Genomic DNA, 19,272 nt, shown 5'->3' on the forward strand with positions numbered 1-19,272 from the left:
TTCGACCTCTCTTGCCTTGCAAACACCTCTCGCCGAATGTCTGGAGGAGCAATACCAGCCAAGCAGTAAAGTTTGTCAGTGGGAGCAGGTTTCAGACACCCAGTAACTATTCTGCATATTTCACCCGCTTCGTATGGGCTGAGCTGAATCAGACAGGACATGCATGCTCACCCGCAGAGAAACTCAGAGCAAGAGCTGAGGTTCTTAACACAGATGTATGTGCTTCCCATTTGCTTGAGCCAAGTTTCCGGACGATGTCATTTAAGGCTGGGACTTTCTGTCCAGAGTTAACACAGTTTTCCATGCATGTTAAGGCCCGATCTAAGGTGACACCCAGGTACCTTGGTGTAAAACAATGCTCCACTTGCTTACCCTCCCACGTTACACCCAGCGCCTAGTAGCTTCTCGATTTAGAAGATGAAATGCACACACCTGGGTCTTAGCTGGCTTTTGCAGTAGCTGGTTCTTCCGATAGGACACTGAAAGTTCCTTAAGTGGATTTGAGAGCTACATTTCAGTGGTTTGAAAGTCGTCGCACTGGACCGCTAAAGCCAGGTCATCGGCATAAATGAAGCCTTGGCTGGTCATTCGTGTAGATGGTAAAGAGGATGGACACTGCCGTCGGGAAGCCCTCCACCATCTTCGTAAAACCATAGTCTGAGAACGCTGCTGTAAGGTCACTCCTGTGGTATCCTCTATGTGCTGAGTTATATTGAGCACCTGTGATGTGCCCGCCTGTTCTGGAATAAGATGTTGATCTACTTATACAATCCTACCTGGTTTCAAAATAGCCATCACTCGAGACTTCCTCCACACCTTAGGTATCTGTTTACTCTGCAGGCAATTCTTTAGGAAATCAACAACCCACTTACTTGCTCTGGAACCAAAATGTTTTTTTGTTCCACTCTCATATCATCCAAACCGTAGCCATGCTATTTTTGGATTTCTTTATGCCTTTCTGTAGTTCCTCCAGGGCGATATTATTAGTGAGGTCTATCTGGCGTCCTATTTTAATTTTATTCATGTAACCCCCTATTTTTCCATTGAGCAAAAGTTGATGAGCAATGGCATCTGAGAACAAATTGGGGCTTTTGTGAAGTCATTATTAAGCCTCTTTAAGAGTCGCCAGACCTTCTGCCTACTTTTGGATATGTCTACCTCTTCAAGGGTAGATATACAACGATTTCGTTTATCTTCCGCTAATAATAATAATCGCATGGCCTCAGTTACAGTGTGCAGACATTTCGATTTGACGCCGTGTGGCAGTCTGCTCGTCAATTTTGACGTTCCATTTTATTCTAGGCCCACAAGATGACAGACCGAGTAAACCGAAACTCTCTTGGGCGCCAATGGCTGAGATTTTATGAATTTTGTCCGCTAAACACCAAATGTGCCACCAGAGATCTTTTACATGCCGACATCGTACGACATGAAGTGTCGAATGGATTTTTTCCGCCCTTCAAAATTCCGACTACCTGTGCCGGGTTTGAACCCACTATCTTGGGATCCGGAAGCCGACACTCTACCACTGATGCACAGAGGCAGCTAGCATTGTTGTCAGCTTTCTGCACAGCCTGTTCGCCAAAGGGATTCATCTCGAATAGATCAAAGTATTCAGCCATCTGAGCTGAGGAATGTTGACTGAGACCAGGAATAGTTGTATAATTCATTCGACAACGTCTGGGAGTTGACTTCTGGAGCTATTGTTCAGCGCATCTACAAACAGATCGCAGTCAGCCATAGAAATACCAATATCAGATACAGCATCTTCCACATATGCAGTGAACTTGTTCCAGTCCGCGTGCAGAAAGGTGCGCTCATGGGTCGTACGTGACACATGATGGGTCTGTGCTGTGTGTGTTGCCGATGTTCTTTGCGCACTGCTGAGCTCTTCCTGCGCTAACAAAGATTAGATCAGGGTTATAACCTCGTTGCCAACGTCCGCTGTTAAAAGAAGGAGGTAGTTTTGCATCTGGTGGGTCTCAGCCCATTCCAGCACAGCCTCTCCATCTTCATTCTCATCTTCATATCCCCAGACGTCACTTCGGCAGTTAAAGTCTCCAATTACAATGTCGGCGCTTGATTGTCGAAATTCCTTGGTTTCTGGAAATGGAATGCAGAATTTGGTGGTTTATATGTAGACGGAATGATTGAATTCAACTGTAAGGAGTTGTACGTCTCGACAGTCAGATATATCAGTAGATAGGACCGCTATACCAGGTTTGGCAAATATTGCACATTCATGCTGTTGACTTGGTCTCTCTACCACTAAGCGTATGCTCTGATTGTCTCGATGGGTTTCTTGTACACAAACGACGTCACAGCCATGTTTCTTACATACATTCTGTAACAGTTCTTCTTTTACAAGGGACATTCCTTCGATGTTTATGGAACTGTGATCCTGAAAGGACCTTTCAAGAATCATCTTTCAATAACAATAATAGTAATAATAGTAAAAATAATGATAATAAAAACAATAAATAAAACTCTGCTAATAAGTTAAAACGCGCTCGCGCATAACGAATCAAGAATACTACGTTTAGAATTTGACGGCATTTAGACTGGGGTGTCAGTTATGTATGATGCAGACATTCTACGTCTCTGTACTTCCTGTTATTCCGGTCTTGAAAGTTGTACAATCTTGTGATAGAGGTGGGACACTTATTAGATCATAACTCAGCCAAACGGCTCATAAGCTCACAGCATGCGGTCGTGACCCCGGACAAATCACATCTCTCTCCAGGGTGCTCTTTGACGTCACGATACAAGCTGAAGATGTTGTGAGCAACCTCTAGCCCCGTGACTTGATACAGGCAGTTCGTGGTCTTAACAACAGAGCCTGTCCTCACAACGGTTGGTATTCTCCTCACTAAGACGAATGGCGGGACAGTTCCCCTCTCACCTTCACCTCACATCTCCTGCACCGAGAGAGGAGGCCCACCCCACCCCACCAGAGCTAGCGGTGCTTGCAGTAATCTCTCCCAGAATTAATGGGGATAATTTTACTTCCTTTGAAGACAACAACCACCACCGCTATGAGTGTTATCCATCAGCAGTATTATATCAGTTTAAAGCTATCGCGCTCCTGTCCTAGGGCGCCACCCTATCTGATTGATCGTGACGCCACATCGTATATTGATATTGGCGTGCCGACTGCGGCCCATTCACTCGTCTAAAAATAGCGATGTAACTCCATGTCCGTGCGCTAAGTCTACTTTACACTCCAGTACCACATACAAAAGTACCTGCGACGCAGGAGCAGTGGGCCTTTCTTAATAATGATAATAAAAGAACTATATCGAAAGGCGATATCATGGCATTATAACACTGCAGTTAAAACAGAAGCAAGTTAAGCATTTGTAACTATTAAAATTGCGGCAAATCTCGAGTAAGATGATCGAAAAACAAGAAAGAAAAATCTCCTGAAAATCTTAGCACCAAAAAGATAAATGCAATTTGGATGAAAAAGAAATCACATGAAATCTATCAAGTTACAGAACAAATCACAGACATAATCAGGAAACAGCGATTACAATTTCATGGTCACTTATATAGAATTGATAATAACAGGCTCGCAAACTTAGCCTTACCAATGAAAAAATCACAATAATTGGCCAAAATAAATCAGTCAAGACCTAAATTAAATTGGTGTTAATGAGGAAACTATTCAAGTAGAATAAAGTTCGAACTCAAGTTCACAAACACAAATTTTCTGTAAAGCCCACCCGACTACTTTTTTACAAGTTGCTTTACGTCGCACCGACACAGAGAGGTCTTACGGCGACGATTGGATAGGAAAGGGAAAGAAGCGGCCGTGGCCTTAATTAAGGTACAGTCCCAGCATTTACCTGGTGGGAAAATGGGAAACCACGGAACACCACCTTCAGTGCTGCCGACAGTGGGTTTCAAACCGACTATCTTCCGGATGCAAGTTCACAGCTGCGCGCCCTAACCGCACGGCCAACTCGCCTGGTTCGACTAAATGCAGGATGGACTGAACAACATAAAGAGAAACCCACCGAGAGGATGAGGATGGGAAGAAGAAAAAGCAAAACAGTTCAAACGTGCCCATAACGAACCAAAATAATAATAATAATAATAATAATAATAATAATAATAATAATAATAATAATAATAATAATAATAATAATAATAATAATAGTTGTACCGGGAGGTACACCTCAACGCCCCGCATTCATAATCAGCGCCTAAATGAACTCCTCTATTGGTGAAACAGTGAAACTCAAACTACACCAACTTGGAACTTTAATCAGAAGATGTCATCACTAAAATATTCAGTAATTTTCTTATTGTGAAGTTTCCTAAACTGATTGAATTTCTCCTAGTTTTGTTTGCTATACATCAAGAAGTTTGGACATTTCTCCACAGATGACATTACCAAAAAACTATGATCATGAACCCTGATGCAAAGTGAAAGAACTTATAATTTAAAGAAGTTTTGTATTTCTAGGCTTTTGTAACTGATTGATGTTCATTTATTTTTGGGTTGGCAATATTTCTTTTTCCTTTCCGCCAGTTTTGAATCTGGAAAATGAAAATTTTCTGTAATGAATTTTCAACTTATCACAGATTTCTTGTACGATTTTGAGTGTTACTTTTGAACTAAACCAATAAAATTGAGAGGGTGTGGTAGTTTAGTCTTGAATGATGTCGAACGTTCCCTGAGGGTTTATAAACTGCGGCTTTTCACGTTTCTTGGCCAATTGATCTGAGTGTGTGTTTTAAGCAGGAGGCCGGTGTAAACCATCTTTCGGCTAATGTAAAAACTTCGTAAACCCTTGAATTGTAAATCGGGGACAGAGAGTGAATTACCCTCTCGAGCTCCCCTTCATCTTGGTTTCAGCTACGTTTTATAACTGTTTTTCATTCTGTAATGTGGTAAAGTAATTTCTATACGAGTCACACCAGTAGTTTGGGAATAGCCCCTGTGTCATCCGTCTAGAGCTTGGAGCGCTGTGTACGCCTCCATTCCTTTTGTATTTGGGCCAGTTATTTAACCTGTTCTGTTTTCATGAAGGCCCCGTAGGTTGGGTTTAAATACTCCTGCATAAAGTTATTTTCAAATTGTAAGTTGTACCTTGAGAGGCCAGTGATTGTAAATTGATGTTGCCTCGAGTAGGCTTGGAATACTGAGAGCCTGTTAGCTCTTTTTTAAGGTTTCATTACTGTGAAATACCTGTGGAAGGCCAGATATTGTATTTAGGGAGCAAGTGCTCTGTGAATTAGGGGATTTCTGCCCTTGAATAAATTTGTGCTCTTTTGTAAATTTGAGCTGGGAGCTCAAGAATTGTAAGGCGAGGGACTTGAAGCCCAGGACCTGTAGGATTCACTAATTTTGTATTTTCCTTGACTTGTTTCAAGATTGTCATTGTACCTGATATATTATTGTGTTCACTCAGTGAAAGATTGTTAAGTTTGAATAATAATAATCGTTACGGGGATACCGTGCTGGACAAAGGTGGTCTGAATGAGTGAATATAGAGGTGTTCACATTTTAATTTAGAACTTTAAAATTTGGAATTTTATTTCATCCCTTTTTTCTTTTGTTTTCAGATTTTAAACAATTAACAAAGGACTAGATCAGGTTAGCTCATGGGCTTAAGACCAATTTTAGAAAAACAATCAGACAACAACGATTTAACAAATATACTTCAAAAATACCTAAAACCGTATTTGTTCTGACGGCCGGGAGTTACAGAGGCTAAGCCTATACTACAGAGGTGACTAGATGGAGAGAACGTTTAAATTGCAAAGAAAATATAAATTTTTAAAGTTTAGGAAATCATAATCACCTCAAGACGGAACTGAAGTGCAATACAAAAGTGTTCCCTCTTCTTTATTCCTTGAGTTAGATTAAGATAAGATTGGCCCGGATTACGTTAAGGAAGAATTTTGAAACCTTCCCCTCGCGATAGCTTTCTGTGACTCTTACATGATTAAAAGATGTCTGCCATTACCTTGAACTGGTGGACCTTCCGGAGGTGGACGAGGAAGCCCTCCCCTGCCCCTCTACTAACACACTCTACTGCTGGACTGGAGCGATCGAAAGACAACATGGCCCGAAAGGTCCCAGCTTTTATAGCATAGAGGAAGATTCCTGAATACTCTGGGCTGAGGCTCTGGACACAGTCACAAATTCTATTGGTTGATTACATAAATTTAAAAACTTCCTGATTTGTTGATAAAATATAGTTACAAAATTTCCTATTGGCTACAAGTTCTAACGGGCGTGAAGAGATAGAGGTGCTAGAAACCTTAGAATACCAAAAACAATCTACAAACAATTCAGTATCTTCGTCAGTGAAGCGAGTTTCCTGCACAGCCATTACTGCGATTTTATTTTCGTGGAGGGCATAGGTCAGCTGTTTTACCTTACCAGTTAGTATTAGGCTGCTTATGTTGAACGTTGCCAGAAATGTCCTAGATATAGGTTTCAGCTTTTCTGACGCTTCGACTCGTGTTTAGCATGATGTATCCCCCCAGAATCCGAACGGGATGCATTCGTCGCTTGTCGGCGACGGTGGATTTCTTTGAAAACTTGCCATCTGGGCTATTAACTTCATGTCTTTGTTTCTCCATCATGCTTGAGAAGCTTTATCTTACCTTGGAGCAAATTGCTCATTCTGAATACAACCAAGGTTGTTAGCCCTGGAGGGCTTCGGCTGCGGCCAGGCATTTCCTCCTTACTCGAATAGTTATGGTTTTCCGGCCAATTCTAGGGTGGTTGATTGCAGTGGGTTCACCACATACCTACGCATAATAATAATAATAATAATAATAATAATAATAATAATAATAATAATAATAATAATAATAATAATAATAATAATAATAATAATAATAATAATAATAATAATTGTACCGGGCGGTACACCTCCACTCCGCTAATTCAAACATTCTGCCAGTTGAAACTCCTCTACTGGAGGAAGCCTGAACTTTAACAACCACATTAATTCTAAGATTTCTCAGAAGATGTCCCTACTGTAAATTTTGAAGTGTTCTGAACTATGTCAGTTTCGATTCATTTTTGTTTTCTCTGTAGCAAAAAGTGTGAGCATTCTCTTCTAGATGGCACCACTTAAGAACTACAATTGTGCACCCTAGTGCGAAGTGAAGGAACTTTTTTTTGAAGACATTTTGTAGTCATAAGTTTGTTCTTTGTTAAATTTATTTCTGTCATTGTTTGACTTGGCAATGTTAATCCGTTCGTTCCTCCAGTTTTGAAATTAGCCAATCCCGAATTTCTTAAATTCATTTTCAACAAATCGGGGCTTTCTTCCCCAATAATGCTTCCTCCGAGCCTCCGTCACCCCCTAGGCAAGTACTTACTATGTCACCTGGGTTCAGTAGTTTGCCTCATCCATTAGCCATGTTACTTAGGGGTATTTCTAAGTTTTTGGTCAACTCTACCAGTGATGTAATTTCTTTTTTGAGATTCTTGGTCGAATTCCAGGATCATGCTCAAGTGTTTTCCCTCTCTGCTTCGCAAATCATTCATATTATATATCCATATGCCATAGGGGTCCTCTCAGACAAGATAATTAGGGCAATTGCTGAACAGTCATCCATAGAAGACTTAAACGCCCATCTGTTAGCTAATTTCATTCCGGCTCGAGCTAGGTCATCTCTAATTCAGAAGTACTACTATAGAGTGCAGCGACTTGATGAAAACCTGGCAGACTTCATACAAGACATCTATACCAGGGTGTTTGCTCTTCACTTCCCTGAAGAGCAGATTGTTCAGGCGATTGTGGAAGGGATTTCACCATCCTACAGGTCATACTTGTGTTTTGCGTCGAGTCCTCAAACGTTTGCAGAGCTAGAAGCATTGGCTGTGTCAGCCGAAAGAGTCAGATACGCCGATACCTTGCGTGTCGCGAAAGAACCCCCTCCATCCTCTAGTAGTTTTCGGCCTCCACCTCGCCGACCCATCACACCCCGTAAATGCTACGCTTGCGGGTCGCCCGACCATCTTCGCAATAAATGTCCATTGATCAAATCTAGTAGGACTAATAATGGAGCACGTTCATCCCAAGGCTGCTTTAAATGCGGCGCGTTCTCCCATATTGCCAAGAACTGCCCTAATACTAACAGCACCCCCTCTTGCTCAACTTCGGGTGCAACTTCCAACAACAATCAAAAGTGACTAGTGGCTTCGGCCGAGTCGATCAATTCTTCATTCCGAGGCTCAGCCCCAAATAAAACGGCCGAATTCCCAAGGAAAACTCAGGCTTCAAATTTATCTTTTGAAGGTCCCAAAGAATGTCTTAGGATTGCGGCGGATACCCCCGCACCTGTGCCTTTTCTCAAAATTGAAGTAAATAATGAACCTGTGAATGCTCGTTTAGATTCTGGCAGTGTTTGTTCCATTATCTCGGCCGAATGGTATTCGAAATTGAAATCTGTTTGTAAACTTCCTGCCTATTGCTCGTCTTCGGTTCAATATGTTTCGGCTAATTCTTCTCCATAAGAAATCTTAGGCTCCTTAAATGTCAAAATTCGTATTTTTAAATTTACTTGGAAAATTAAACTGTTAGTGGCTAAGCACTTGTCTTGCCCCGTTATATTGGGAGCAGACTTAATGTCTCACACTGGTCTGGTGCTCGACCTTCAGGGCAAGTCGTGCACGTTCAAATTTGCTTCGAATTGTAAAATCCCCTTATTGAAATGTAATTCTGTATCATGTTCATCTGTTTCGCCTACCCAGGATGAGATGTTGTTAGACCTTAGACATCTACCTGAGGAGCAGGCTGATAGTATTCGTAAGCTGTGTCAGTCGTTTCCAGAGGTGTTCTCGGATACTCTCGGTGTTACTGACCTTATTGAATACAAGATTGAGGTTACGGATTCGATTCCTGTCCGTTTTCCACCTTATAGGCTATCTCCACCTAAAATGAAGGCGCTGAAAGAAATCATAGATCAGATGCTAAAAGATGGTATTATTCGGCCCTCTAAGTCGGCGTATTCTTAGCCTATTTTACTAGTCCCGAAACCCCAAGGTGGTTTCAGGCCTGTAATTGATTATAGGGCTCTCAATCGGAAGGTGGTGTTACAATCAGTGCCCCTTCCAGACCTTCACTCGTGTTTTTCATGGTTTCGTAAGGCTAAGTTCTTTACTATCCTAGATCTTAACCAGGCTTATAATCAGATACCGTTAGCAGAGGAATCTAAACACCTGACGGCTTTCGCCACTGACTGGAATTTGTATGAGTACAACCGCGTGCCTTTCGGGCTCCCCACAGGAGCAGCTGTATTTACGAGACTGCTAGATAGGGTCTTCTCCGACATCAAATTTGAGTACTTGTACCACTATCTTGATGATGTCGTCGTATTTTCGGAGACTTTCGAAGAACATCTAGATCATCTAAAAGAAGTTCTCAATCGCCTTCGTAAGGCTGGGTTAACTGTGAGGTTGTCCAAGGTCGCCTTCGCTAAGCCTTCAATGTCATTCCTAGGGTATATTGTGTCTCCCGATGGTGTTGCAGTCGATCACTCTAGAACACAGGCCATCCGTGATTTCAAGCCTCCCAAGGACATCAAAGGTATTGCTAGGTTCATTGGTATGGTGAATTTCTTCAGGAAATTTATTCCAAATTTCGCCAATAGAGCGGCCCCCTTGAACCATCTTCGTAGGAAAGACGTCAAATTTGAGTGGGGACCTTCTCAACAAGCCGCTTTTGAAGATCTCAAATTAGTTCTGTGTAACGCCCCTGTTCTGGCCATGCCCGATTTCTCCAAGAAATTCATCGTCCAAACCGACGCGTCGTCGTCGGCGGTAGCTGCAGTCCTTCTTCAAGAGACTGAACTAGGGAGGCGACCCATCGCCTATTCATCTAGGACTCTATCGGCTCAAGAAGCCAAATATTCCATCTATGAGCTCGAAAGTTTGGCTGTCTTATTTGCTTTAGAAAAGTTCCGTCTCTATCTGGAACATGTCAAATTTGACTTGGAGACCGATAACCAAGCCTTAAGTTGGGTCTTAGGTAGGCCGCGTCGTACTGGTCGTATAGCCCGGTGGGCCATCCGAATTTCTGCCTTCCAATTTGATGTTAGGCATATCAGAGGTACTGAAAACGTGTTTGCTGACGGACTAAGCCGTATGTTTTCTAATGATGTAGAGACCCCGGATCTGGATGATGGTTCTTCACCTCCCGAGTCCAAACTATCTGAGGTTAATGCCATTCTGACAGATGCTCCCATGTTGTTTAGGGATATTGAAAAGTATCAGCGTGAAGATTCAGTGCTGGCTCCCATTATGGAAACCCTTTCTTCTGGGGAACATGTCGTCCCTTATGTATTGAGGAATGGGGTTTTATGTTGCCCGTCGAGGCATGATCAAAAAATGAAAGTTGTAGTTCCAGCTGTTCTTGTACCAATGATCTTCAAGTACTATCATGAGACCCCATTAGGGGGGCATTTAGGCATCTTCGAAACCCGTGAAATGATTCGTGAAATGTTCATTTGGAAGAGTATTCTTGTAAATTCTTGTAAATCATGTTGGCTTAGTAAACCCACTATGTCAACTAAGCAAAGGCTTTTGTCTTCTCATCAAGCGTCGCGCCCCATGGAACGTCTCTACATCGATTACGTAGGACCCTTCCCCCAGTCAAAGGGGAATGCCAACAAGTTTATCCTTGTATGTGTAGATGGTTTTACAAGATTTTCTTGGTAATTTCCGACTAAGCTGGCTACAGCTCAGTCCACCATTACTTGTTTAAATTCGATCTTTGCTTCTTTTGGTCCGTGTCAATATATTGTGTCTGACAATGCTAAGGCGTTCACATCTCATCTATTTCGTAAATTCTGTTTTGATCTGTCCATATCTCATGTAACTACTTCTGCTTATTATCCGCAACCATCTCTGGCTGAACGGGTCAATCGTAATCTGAGGTCGGCGCTGATTGCCTATCATCATGAAGATCATTCTAGGTGGGACACGTCCCTGCATTGGTTAGCTTTTGCTTTGAATTCGGCTGTTCACGAATCTCATAGGTTTACTCCAGCTTCGTTGATGTTCAAGTTTGTTCCTAACACGCCGCTCTCTAACCTTTGGTCTCTGAGTGACATTCTACCTGAGACAATGGATCCAGATAATATTAAAGATCTTTGGAAGAAGGCTAAAGTCAATCTTAAAGTGTCTCATGAAAAGGTTAGGGAAAGATATGATCGTGGACGGAGACCCACCAATTTGAAGGTAGGTGACCAGGTGATGGTCAAGAATTTTGTTCCCGCGGGCAAGCTTGCCCCCAGATTTCATCGGCCGTGCATAATTCTAGATTTTCTTACGCCGGTCACGTTGTTATTAAGCAACCCAGCCACCGAGAGGATATTTAGGGTTCACCTGTCAAAGGTGAAACCTGTGTAATTTCCGCACTAACTTAGCTCGTTTTTATTTTTTAAATTACATTTTGAAAGAAATCTGAAGGTTATATTTTTGGTTTCAGTTTGAGGCCTTCTGCCCTTGGAATTATGTTCTTTGTTTCCTAATGTTCATTGTACAACCTGCCCCGACCAGCTAAACTGCTATCCTGTCCCTTGCCATGGCCATTACCACGCTCCCGTCTCCTGCTCAACAACACATAGTGGCTATTTTAATGAAATAAATATTTCCACGCCGCTGGCCCCTCAGCTCCACCACAAGTACTGTACCCGAAAATCATTATGCTCCAACAAATTCTGCCGCCGCGATGTTAGTGTTTCAGTGCCCCCGCACCCGCTCGGCGCCGTGCCGCTACTGGAGTAGAGCACGGGCCCGATCTACTTCAGTGAGGTCAACCAGTAAACGGCGAGAGGGAGCCCTCCTCCCGGCCAAGGCTGATATGCGGCGCACCTCCTGCAACTTGCGCGCGGTCTGCAAACATTCGCCGTGGGTGCGGCGTGCTTCAGCACCACTACCCCTCTCATGGTGCGGGCGAGCGGTATCTCAGGGTACTTGAGGGGTCCGTGCGGCCTCCTCTGAACACAAGCAGCGGCGGCTGGTCTGGCCGTCAAACAAAATCAACATTGAATGTATTAATCAGCTACATGGACATTTCATATCAACAATTACTACATTTTTGGATTCTACTGCAATATCTGGTGGACTTAGAAAATTTTTCTTCCCTTTCAAGGATTAAAAGTTTTTCCTTCTGAATTCTACTACTACAAGCATAAAGACATTACATCAAAAGTTACTACAAAGTATTTTGAAACTGGATCCCATCAATTTAAGAAAACTTGTTTGTAAATCCTTCTGCAGTTAATTTCTATATCAACATCATAACTTGGACCTCATTTTAAAACAAAAATTTGTGTTCTTCTGTGTTACCCCTTGGAGGGACTTTTTTTGGGGGGGAGGCCTGTACCGGGCGGTACACCTCCACGCCGCTAATTCAAACATTGCGCCAGTTGAAACTCCTCTACTGGAGGAAGCCTGAACTTTAACAACCACACTAATTCTAAGATTTCTCAGAAGATGTCCCTACTGTAAATTTTGAAGTGTTCTGAACTATGTCAGTTTCGATTCATTTTTGTTTTCTCTGTAGCAAGAAGTGTGAACATTCTCTTCTAGATGGCACCACTTAAGAACTACAATTGTGCACCCTAGTGCGAAGTGAAGGAACTTTTTTGAAGAAATTTTGTAGTCATAAGTCTGTTCTTTGTTAAATTTCTTTCTGTCATTGTTTGAGTTGGCAATGTTAATCCGTTCGTTCCGCCAGTTTTGAAATTAGCCAATCCAGAATTTCTTAAATTCATTTTCGACCAATCGGGGCTTTCTTCCCAAACCTGCTCTGTAACTGTGTTCGGTAACCAATAAAATTTTGTGGGCGGGTTGTAATCATTCATGAAACGTCTCGAATCTTCCACGAGGATATGTAAACTGCTGTTTTTTTGGTCTCGGTGCCACTTCAGTAACATCTATCCTAGTGTGATTATGTAGCAGGGGGCGGGAAGCGCCCCTTTCTTCAGGCGGCAGTTCATATATCAGGTAATGGCCTGTTAATAACTTCTTTGTTTGCTAGCTCAGCAGTTTAACCTTCGGGGCAGGTTCGAAACTTTTACCATGTAACCTTCCTTTAAAATGTAAAAGACACTTGGTATAAAGTTCTGTCTCTTTAACTACAAATTGGGATAGAGAGTGCCTAACCCTCTCGAGCTCCCACTCAGATTGTTTTGAGGTGACTAAATTTTTATAACAGTTTCCCATCTCTTCGTAATGTAATAAAGTTTTATTTCGTGTCACCTCCGTAGTATGGGATTAGCCCTTGCATAAGCGGCCTAGGGCCAAATTAGGTTTTAATAAAGTGTATTAGGAGTGCTGTGTATGCCTCCACTCAAGTTGGTATTTTGGGGCCGTGTCATTGTCCTGTTTCTTTAATGAATAGGCCTCAGTAGGTTGGGTATTTTTACCCCTGTTTTTATGTGTCCGGAGGACAGCTTGAAGGTGGAGTTTGTTGTGGCCGTTGATGAGCTTGAACTTTGAGAGCGGGTTGCTCCTTCTTAAATTTGGGTTCTGTGTGTCTCGAGGAGGCTTTACTGGGTAATTGGGAGCTAGTGCTCCTTGGTATGATTGGGGTTTTCTGCCCCTTTGTTGAACCTTATACATAAGTAAAGTTGGGCTCTTTGCTCAAGGATTGTGTGTCTGGGGGCTCGAAGCCCGAAACCATTAACAAATTGTAATTGTACATTCTTAATTTGTTGATATACAACTGAGTTCCTGTTATACTTGTTATTTCTTGATCTCGAAAAGAAAATATAACCTTTGTTAAATTTTTACTTAATTTTAATTTCGTTGTTGAGACCTATTCATCCCAGCACCTTCTTTCACCTCTAACTACCACGGATAACTCCGTGGTAATGGCCGAGGCAAGGACAGAATGGCAGTTTAACGGATCGGGGAAGGTTGTACAAGAGGCTTACATATAACCAAAATATTATAGAAGGGGCAGAAAGCCTTAAAAGTTGAACTCAAAAAAAAAATATAACCTTCATATCCCTTTCAAATTATATGAAGCAAGTTGACACAAAATTTACACTGGTTTCACCTGTGACAGGTGAACCCTAAATATCCTCTCGGTGGCTGGATTGCTTACTAACAACGTAACTGGCGTAAGAAAATCGAGAATTATACAAGGCCCATGAAATCTGGGGGCAAGCTTGCCCGCGGGAACAAAATTCTTGACCATCACCTGGTCACCTACCTTCAAAGTGGTGGGTCTCCGTCCACGATCATACTTTTCCCTAACCTTTTCATGAGACACTTTAAGATTGGCTTTAGCCTTCTTCCAAAGATCTTTAATGATGTCCGGATCTATTGTCTCGGGTAGAATGTCATTCAGAGACCAGAGGTTAGAGAGCGGCGAGTTGGGAACAAACTTGAACATCAAAGAAGCTGGAGTAAACTTGTGAGATTCATGAACCGCCGAATTCAAAGCAAAAGCTATCCAATGCAGGGACGTGTCCCACCTGGAATGATCTTCATGATGATAGGCAATAAGTGCGGACCTGAGATTACGGTTAACCCGTTCAGCCAGGGATGGTTGAGGGTAATAAGCAGAAGTAGTTACATGAGAGATGGACAAGTCAAAACAGAATTTACGAAAAAGATTAGATGTAAAAGCATTATCAGATACAATATATTGGCACGGACCAAAAGAAGCAAAAATAGAATTTAAGCAAGTAATTGTAGACTGAGCGGTAGCCAGCTTAGTCGGAAATAACCACGAAAATCTTGTAAAACCATCTACGCATACAAGGATGAACTTGTTGGCATTCCCCTTTGACTGGGGGAAGGGTCCTACATAATCAATATACAGGCGTTCCATGGGGCGCGACGCTTGATGAGAAGACAAAAAGCCTACCTTAGTGGACATGGTGGGTTTACTGAGCAAACAAGATTTACAAGCTTTTACAAGTTCACGAATTTCGCCGTCCATACCTTTCCAGATGAACATTTCACGAATCTTTTCACGGGTTTTAAAGATTCCAAGATGCCCTCCTAATGGGGTCTCATGATAATACTTGAAGATCATAGGTACAAGAACCGCTGGAACAACAACTTTCATCAACTTATCATGCCTCGAAGGGCAACATAGAACACCATTCCTCAGAACATAAGGGACAGCATGTTCCCCAGAAGAAAGGGCTTCCATTATCGGAGCCAGCGTCGGATCTTCACGTTGGTATTTCTCGATATCCCTAAAAAGCATGGGAGCATCTGTTAGGATGGCATTAACCTCAGATAGCATGGACTCGGGAGGTGATGAACTGTCGACCTGTTCATGGTTCTCAACGTCGTCTGAAAACATACGGCTGAGTCCATCAGCGACAACATTTTCGGTACCTCTGATATGCCTGACGTCAAATTGGAAGGCAGAAATACGGATGGCCCAACGGGCTATACGACCAGTACGACGCGGCCTACCTAAGACCCAGCTTAAGGCTTGATTATCTGTCTCCAGGTCGAATTTAACATGTTCCAGATAGAGACGGAACTTCTCTAAGGCGAATAAGACTGCCAAACCTTCGAGCTCATAGATGGAATACTTGGCTTCTTGAGCCGACAAAGTCCTAGATGCATAGGCGATGGGGCGCCTCCCTAGTTCAGTCTCTTGAAGAAGGACTGCAGCTACCGCTGACGACGACGCGTCGGTTTGGACGATGAATTTCTTCGAGAAATCAGGCATAGCAAGTACAGGGGCATTACAAAGTGCTAATTTAAGGTCTTCAAAAGCGGCTTGTTGAGAAGGTCCCCACTCGAATTTGATGCCTTTCCTACGAAGAAGGTTTAAGGGCGCCGCTCCATTAGCAAAGTTAGGAATGAACTTCCTGAAGAAATTCACCATACCAATGAACCTGGCGATACCTTTAATGTCCTTGGGAGGTTTAAAATCACGGATGGCCTGTGTTCTAGAATGATCGACTGCTACACCATCGGGTGACACAATATGCCCTAGGAATGACATAGAGGGCTTAGCAAAGGCAACCTTGGACAACTTAACAGTTAACCCAGCCTTACGAAGGCGATCGAGAACTTCTCGCAGATGATCTAGATGTTCTTCAAAAGTCTCTGAAAATACGACGACATCATCTAAGTAGTGATATAAGTACTCGAATTTGATGTCGGAGAAGACCCTATCTAGTAGCCTAGTGAGCACAGCTGCCCCCGTGGGGAGCCCGAAAGGCACGCGGTTGTATTCGTATAAATTCCAGTCCGTGGCAAACGCTGTAAGGTGTTTAGACTCTTCGGCAAGGGGAATTTGATTATAGGCCTGATTCAAGTCCAAGATAGTGAAGAACTTGGCCTTACGAAACCATGAAAAACAAGAATGAAGGTCAGGAAGGGGCTCAGATTGCAACACCACCTTCCGATTGAGAGCCCTGTAATCAATGACAAGCCTGAAGCCTCCTTGGGGTTTCGGGACTAGAAAAATAGGCGATGAATACGCCGACTTAGAGGGCCTAATAATACCATCCTTCAACATCTGGTCGATAATTTCTTTCAGAGCCTTCATTTTAGGTGGAGATAGCCTATAAGGTGGAAAACGGACAGGAATCGAATCCGTGACCTCAATTTTGTATTCAATAAGGTCAGTAACACCAAGAGTATCAGAGAACACCTCTGGAAATGACTGACATAATTTACGAATACTATCAGCCTGCTCCTCAGGTAGATGTCTAAGGTCTAACAACATCTCATCCTGGGTAGGCGAAATAGATGAACATGACACAGAATTACACTTAAACAAGGGAATTTTACAATTGGACGCAAATTTGAATGTGCACGACTTACTCTGAAGATCGAGCACAAGACCAGTGTGAGAAATAAAGTCCGCTCCCAGTATGATGGGGCAAGACAAGTGCTTAGCCACAAACAATTTAATTTTCCATGTAAATTTAAAAATACGAATTTTGACCAGTACGGAACCTAGAATTTCTAATGGAGATGAATTAGCCGAAACATATTGAATAGGAGATGAGACGTAGTCAGGTAGTTTACAAACAGCTTTCAATTTAGAATACCATTCAGCCGAAATAATCGAACAAACACTGCCTGAATCTAAGAGAGCTGTTATAGGCTCGTTATTTAACTCAATCTTAAGAAAAGGAACAGGTGCGGGGGTATCCGCCGCAATCCTAAGACACTCTTTGGGGCATTCAAAAGATGTATTCAAAGACTTATCGTTCCCTGAATTCTCGACCTTTTTGCCAGGGGCTGAGCCTTGGGAAGCAGAATTAGTTGACTCAGCCGCAGCCACTAGTCACTTTTGATTGTTGTTGGAAGTTACACCAGAAGTTGAGCAGGAGGGGGTGCTATTCGAATTGGGACAATTCTTTGCGATATGTGAGAAAGCCCCACATTTAAAACAGCCTTGTGATGAACCCGCTCCATTATTTGCCCTACTAGACTTGATCAGAGGACACTTGTTGCGCAGATGGTCAGGCGACCCGCAAGCATAACATTTACGGGGATTGACTGGTCGGCGAGGTGGAGGCCGAGTGTTACTAAAGGAAGGCGGGGGTTCTTTCGCGACACGCAAAGAATCGGCGTATCTAACTCCTTCCGCTGAGACGGCCAATGCTTCAAGTTCAGAGAAGGTTTGCGGACACGCCGCGAAACACAAATATGACCTATAGGGAGGTGAAATTCCCTCTACAATAGCCTGTACAATCTGATCTTCAGGAAAATGAAGGGCAAACACCCTAGTATAAAACTTAATGTCCTGTATGAAATCAGCCAAGTTTTCATCCAAGCGCTGTACACGATAATAGTACTTCTGAATAAGGGAGGACCTGGCCCTAGCAGGGATGAAGTTAGCTAGCAAGTGGGCATGGAAATTCTCAATAGATGATTGCTCGGCAATGGCTCTTACGATTTTATCAGAGAGAATACCAATAGCATACGGATAGATAATTTGCAAGATTTGACATGGAGAAAGAGAAAAAACAAGGGCATGATCCTGAAATTCCACTAGAAATCTTAAAAATGAAATTACATCACTGGTGGTATTAACGGAAAACTTAGAGATACCTCTGAGCAACATTGCCAATGGATGAGGCAAGCTGCTAAACCCGGGTGACATAGTAGGTAAAGGTTTCAATGGTAATGAAGTTAATTCAGAACGGATGTTACTCAATGATGCACGACGTTCAGATTCATTGTCCAATGGGGCAGGGATAGTTTGAGCAGCAACGGTTATTCTATTAACTTCTCCCCTGGGAGGCGCTTCCTCACTACCTGCATTTACTATGGTGGGTTGATCAGATTTGGGAGGGACTTCCCCAGTTAACAATTGAGTGACCTTACTAGATAATTCGGAAATATTTTCCAGGAGCGTACTAGCTTCCTTCCTCTGAACATCATTCATTTTTAGAGACAACAGATCGTTAACCCTATTCGAAAAATGATATAGCCTACCTTGCACACGCTTAATTTGATTCGGAGATGGATCATTTTCATCAAAAAAACTAACTACAGAAGCTAGCCCAGTAACATTCTCCGTGATCGTGGAAAGAGAATCGTCAATTTCTTTCTCACCCAAATTGGGGATGGAAATGGGCAAATCAAGGGACTCTCTAAGCTTGTTAGTGCCTATTGCAACCGTGCCTCCAGATTGCACATTTCTGATAGTTAATTCATAGATCAACTCCTCCTTGCGCAAATAGTTAAGAAGGAGAACATCGCGAGGGCCGGGCATGGTGACAGAACAATTTTGAAAAACTCAAAAAATTCCAGCAACTGGGAAAATAGTTAGAGTTCGGAACAAACAATATTTAGCCGTCAAAAGGGGCTAAATTGAGACCCATTCAACCACGCTCTGCTACCACTTGTTACCGTGTTTTGGTGGTAGTTATGCATGAAAGAAGGTGCTGGGTGGTGAATAGGTCTCAAGCTACTAAAGTGAAATTAATTTTAAAAATTTAACAAGGTTATATTTTCTTTTCAAAATTAGGTAACAACAAATAGAACAGGTACTTAGTAGCCGAAACACAATTGAAAAATACATTTACATAGGTGCCCCATTTGGAGCTTCAAAAGTCAGAAACATAATTCTTGGGCAATCAGCTCAGTTTTACCTCAAACACAATTTTAACAGAGGGGCAGAAAACCCCATTCATACCTAGGAGCCCTTGCTCCAAATTACACTGAAAGGCCTCCTCGAGGCATACAATATACCATTTTCAAAAGAGCCACTCGCTCTCAATTTTAAGCCTCTCCCAGGCCACACCAAACTCCACTTTTAAGCTGTCCTCAAAGGACATATACACAGG

At 42.6% G+C, this 19,272-nt stretch overlaps 1 protein-coding gene across 1 annotated transcript in view; it reads right to left on the reverse strand.

Moving 5' to 3' along the window:
• The window catches only part of jeb (jelly belly), a 283,696-nt gene that overhangs the window by 186,250 nt on the left and 78,174 nt on the right, over positions 1-19,272 (reverse strand). The gene's annotated exons all lie outside the window — the stretch shown is intronic.

Source organism: Anabrus simplex, chromosome 3, assembly GCF_040414725.1.
Source record: "Anabrus simplex isolate iqAnaSimp1 chromosome 3, ASM4041472v1, whole genome shotgun sequence".
NCBI lineage: Eukaryota > Metazoa > Arthropoda > Insecta > Orthoptera > Tettigoniidae > Anabrus > Anabrus simplex.